Raw genomic sequence first — 6,000 nt, forward strand, 5'->3', positions numbered from 1 at the left:
TCTAAAGTTGGTGATAATTTGCCTTATTCTCATTATCTCAATGAATGACTCAGCAGTATTATTGTAAGGAGAAATTAAATACTAATCACTCTCAGGGTTCAAAGGTTACAAACACAAATATCTCACAGTCTCCACGCCAGGTGAATTGTCAGTGAAAAGGCGCTCGGTTCAAACATTAGATTAACGTTCCACAAATAAAAGATTGTCCTGCGCTTCGTCTAATAGAAATCCTAGGTAAATCGGCCAACGAAAAGCGGACAAACTCAATAGGTAATTGATAACAGTTAAAAGACCTTATCCACAGGCGCTTACGTTTGGCCGTCATGTTCAGCGGGCCATACAGTCCAACAGATTCAGCGTAAGAGATAGACAACCAAATTTTTATTGGCTGCCTGATGTGACTGACGTATGACGTGTGTTGGAAAAAACTCAAAGGACGAAAAGAGATGTTTAAAAATATTTTCAAAGCAGGGCACTGAAGGCTACAGGTTATGGTAAGTACTGTCTGCGAAAACATCTGATTCACTACCATCAATTTGCCTAAACTGCATCAAACCTCTTTCAGTTATGAATTATGTGATAAATGACTTGGCGGAAGAGAATTCTGATATGTGCGATAGAAATTGATAGAAATTCATAAACGGCAAAGTCGCTTTTGACGTTTTTAACCCCACCTTGACCTACCAAACATTGACTAAATTCGACGAATTAACTGGTATTTTAACCGGCATTGGACATGATGATTTCTTTCAAGCTACTTTCTCTTAAAATTAAATTCCGACATCCTCTGAGTTCGCGGAAAGACTATCTATTTACACACTAACCTCGCGCAGAATTCCAACCGTTATGTGAAAAACATGAATTCATAATGCCCATTACAATAGCTTAAATGATATTCATTTTGTTCCTTGCACTGAAGGAAAGATAAGGACAGACGGATGTTTGTTATCCTACTTTTGAAGCGCCATCTGATGAAAATATATTTCGGTTTTTTACGTCTAACTTTTTTTACCGATGATGGATGTGAGCATGCAAAAATGAAACAATTTACTTTGGTTACAGGTGACATCCGGTCTCAGTATAAATTGTTTTGCAAGAACCGTTGGATTCTTAATCCAAAATTACAATCAAGACTTGTTACAGTGCTGAATTGGAGCTTCTGTCTTGAAACGGTAAGCTATTCGTGCTCGATGACTATCTCTTCATGAGCTGTTGATTTTTCAGTAAGTGCGATTTGCGTCATCGAAGGCAAACTCGGTAAATAAGAATAACGGCTGGGTTGATCAGTGTTGTACCCTTAAAGAACAACACATTGCTATTTGCGTTTATTTCTTAAGGGTGTTTATCTAAATAAGACGGAAATATTGTAACAATCACCTGATATCATGTTCGAGGGGCTCTCGTTTCATATAAGTGAGGATCAGCAAATAATATGTCTTTTAGGGAGGGGAGGGAAAGGGGAATAATGACCCTGGACTACTCTTGCAAAGCAGAATTTTCTTAAGAATGAACATCATCGGTCATCTATTTGAGTTTACGCATTCTCTTCAATCGAGCAAACGATTTAAGGTTGAAAAGTAGTGCACCGAGCGATTAGCCGAGTCAGTCAAAAGTTTAAAATCCCATGTGAGAGCCGAGGTTAATAATTATGCTCGAAAACTTGGTGAACGAATTTAACTTGAAAAGCCTCTTCCTGAATAGGTCAAGTTTTTTTCCACAGATTCTTTTCCTGAAACTCAACGAAACTTTCTTCAAAGAACGGGTGATTTTTCCTCAGGAACTCCCAATTACTCGGAATTTTCCGGAAGTTTCACTTTCCAATAGTTATTGGGGTGGGCATATTCTTAATGGGGAAGGGGGCAGGGAGGAGCTTTATAGCAGCATCCAACAAAGATTTAGGAGCAAACCGTGATGTTTCATTATCATTACTGATGGGGGAGCTAGTTACAAGCAACCGAAGATCCTTTTGGTTACCCTCCCGAGTAGTCTAAGCAGGTGAAGCCGTTGTTACCAATTTTTGATAACTTGAAGGAAAAATGAGAACTGTGATCAAAGATATTTAACTAAAACAGTGAAAACAGGAACTTATTGAGTATAATATAATATTTTAAGCAATTGGGGTTTTTTTTATCATGAAACTAATCCGTGACGTACGGGCCATTAATAAGAATACAACAAAGCTGGACACGATTTAAAAATCAAATATGTCTCTTACACTCAACGGATGATTCCCTCTCAGTTTTCGCTTGACCCTACAAAATCCAAAATTAAAAATATTAGGGTGTACAAGAGTATTGCCTTTTTACCCTGAAAGGAAAAAACCTGTGAAAAGTGGAACTTTTCGCTAGTCGTAAACATGACCTCCAATGATATTTCTAAATATTAATATGGCTGGTTGAGGAAGATATCATGAATGTATAAATATGTCAGCATCGAGAGATTGTTTGTCTCCGAGTCGTCAAATAATTCTTTGCCAGAACGCAACGGGTAACTTATCATTTCTACGGCGAACAAATTGGCCCCCCAAACTACATCCCATCAATTTTTGTCCGAAATTTGGGCGATCAACTATTCAGTGGAAAATATTTGACTCTGAAAGAAAGACTTTGCCAGATTGAAATAAATTTTCTCGATGATTCTTGGCTTTAAGCCGATTCAGTCCGTTTACATTCAGTTTAATAGCGTGACAATAAACAAAAAAAATGTTAATAAATTCCCGACTTTTCACCATCTTTTTTTCTTTTTTTTCCCTAGGAAAAAGTTGTCCTTCGAAAGATCTCATACAAGTCCCTTTACCTTCATCAAAATGAATAAGGAACGTTTCTAACTTCAAAAGGTAATTTGCATCGATGCTGACTGTTTTAGAAATCCAAACAACACTAGTATTGTTATGAAAGCTAAAAAAGAAAATTATAAGAATAACAACATTAACAGCATATAGAAATCTCACTGTCCTCCCCCCCTCCCCCGTTTTTGAAAAGAAACTACGACTTCTTCCATTGAATGAGATATATAAAGGAAATAACATCATTGAGTAGGTAAGGTTGTTGTTACCAATTTTTGATAACTTGAAGGAAAAATGAGAACTGTGATCAAAGATATTTAACTAAAACAGTGAAAACAGGAACTTATAAAGTATCATATAATATTTTAAGCAATTAGAGTTTTTTATTCTAAACGAATCCGTGACGTACGGGCCATCAATACGAATACAACAGAGCTGGACACGATTTGAAAATTAAATTTCTCTTACACTCAACGGATGATTCCCTCTTAGTTTTCGCTTGACCCTATAAAATCCAAAATTAAAAATATTACGGTGTACAAGAGTATTGACTTTTTACCTCGAAAGGAAAAAAACCTATGAAAAGTAAAACTTTTCGCTAATCGTAAACAACATATTTCTTAATATTAAAATGGCTGGGGAAGATATCATGAATGTATAAATGTCGGTATCGAGTGATTGTTTGTCTCCGAGTCGTCAAATAATTTTTTGCCAGAACGCAACGGGTAACTTATCATTTTTATGGCGAACAAAATTAGCCCCCCAAACTACATCCCGTCAATTTTTGTCCGAAATTTGGGCGATCGCCTATTCAGTGGAAAATATTTGACTCTGAAAGAAAGACTTTGCCAGATTGGTATAAATTTTCTCGATGATTCTTGGCTTTAAGCCGATTGAGTCCGTTTTGTTTTTCAGTTTAATGGCGTGACAAGGAACAAAAAAATAATGTAGATAAATTCCCGACTTTTTTGACCATTGTTTTTTCTTTTTATTTCCGGGAAAAAGTTGACCTCTTTCGGAAGATCTCATACAAGTCCCTTTACTTTCATCAAAACGAATAAGGAACGTTTCTAACTTCAAAAGGTAATTTGCATCAATGCTCCCCCCCCCCCCCCGTTTTTGAAAAGAAACTACGACTTCTTCCATTGAATAAGATATATAAAGGAAATAACATCATTGTTTATATTTCGGTTCCCTATAATACTTTTTCAAAAACATCGACAAATGATGCGCCTTTTACAACGATTTCCACAATCAAAATGCAAAATCATCAAATAAAGTTCATACCGCCTATTTACGGATAATTATAACAAACACTCTATAGAATACAGGACCTTCATTCAGAGGTAGCTAATATGGAACATTCTCCCAACACATGCAAAACCTATGAGTAATAAAATATTTTTAATTTAGGAAGCAGATCAAAGAAAACCTACTTTCTGATTTAATTTCTAGAAACGCGAACTCCTTGTAACGAAATGCGATTATTATTAAGATATGAGCTGGGCAGTTTAGAATTAGCAGTAAATAGGATGATGCAACACGAGCTCCCTTGAAAGTCCAGTAAATCGGTTTCGTTAAGAGCATTGCTCCTTCTTACACAATTGAACTGATTTACTGTCAACTAAATACGAATCAGCAGGTCAAATGAAACTTGTTGTGTTCTCTTGGTCTCTGATTTGCGTGACTGGCGTGACAGTGTAACGAATACTCCAGTAGAACAGGCGGCAAAGGTGTGTTCCTCTTTGACGGACAGTGTAAAAATCTGTAGACGAAAAAATAGGCTAGAGTCCAAACTCCGTAGAAAATATGTATTAAACTTGTTAAATAAACCACAACATTTAACTAAAATAAAAACTCCGAAACTTCTTAAGAACGTGTCCATATGAGATCCAAGCAATATCAAAATTTGAGTCCAAATGGTACCCTCCAGAATATGATACTATTCTGTGTACATACTGGTATTAGTCCAAGTTAAAAGCCCGCCGAATATTTTTGCCAAAGTTCGAACAGTTCACCAGATACAGTGGTTCGAGTAAAATGACACGCAATTTCAAGTAAAACCGTGGTAAATTCGCCCATGAAGTTTACAACTTGCTCAGAGACGATGGGGTGCAGATGTAATAAAGAATCTTTGCCAATTTCAAATGAATAGTATACTTATTCGATGCAACTAAATTTGAAGAGGATGCGATAACTATGTTCAAAAGTATTAATGTATTCAAGAAAACCTTCAAAAATCGAGATTTTTCATGACTCGAATTTTTAGTGAAAATCGCTTGAAATATCTCGGATGCGGCCATGTTTCTGCTCATAATTACTCCATTTCCATAAAGTTAATTTGCTTAGGAGTATATAGAGGTGATAAGATCCGTGTGAAGTTACGTACGCATAACCATGCGAAACATATATTTTGCATCGGTATTTCGCTCACGACGACGAGCGAATGACAAATGGGGATTATGACTGTGATCTGTTGACATCTAGTAAAACATGCTAATGATGCTGTTGAAGACATTCTGGGCTCATTTCATATTTGAATACACAATATTAGGTTTAAAAAATGCACCTGATGAAATAAATCTCATTTAGAGTGCTAATAAAAGTACACTTGCCAAGCTTGGTGTACGCGGGAAACAACCGGCCGGTCACTGACTTTATACACCCAACCGTATGCAATATTTTAGAATAATGGCTGCGGCTGGAAACTGCTCAGATATTCTTCAAGACTCACACTGGCCACTTGTTTGAATGATCAGTCGTTTGCATAGAGAAGATAAAATGCTTTACAGGGGGTCTTTACACATCGAAAACGATCTGTACCATCTGCACCTTTTGAGAGTAATAGTACCACAGGGTACCCAAGGTATCAGGGTATTATTATCAGAGGATTATCCCCTTTCTGGACCAGAAATGCTGATTTGATTTTATTGTTTTGTTTGAGTTGGGGGATATTATATCTATTTCTTTACATCTGGTTCATCCCAAACCCTTTCCAAAGAGTCTAGATCAAAAACGCTATATTCTAGTCCGCTACCCGTGCGCCTCTCCCTAAAGTCACTTCCAATCCAGCCTTACCACTCGGCAGGTTTTTTTAATGAAAAGGGAGGAACCACTGCACAAAAAGGCATACGATTTGAAGGACCAGACTGAAGACACCCCTTCCCAGAAAGTCCTGCATGCGAGGGTTCGCGATTCTGTAGTTTAAAGCGTGT

This window comes from Pocillopora verrucosa, chromosome 13 (assembly GCF_036669915.1).
Source record: "Pocillopora verrucosa isolate sample1 chromosome 13, ASM3666991v2, whole genome shotgun sequence".
NCBI lineage: Eukaryota > Metazoa > Cnidaria > Anthozoa > Scleractinia > Pocilloporidae > Pocillopora > Pocillopora verrucosa.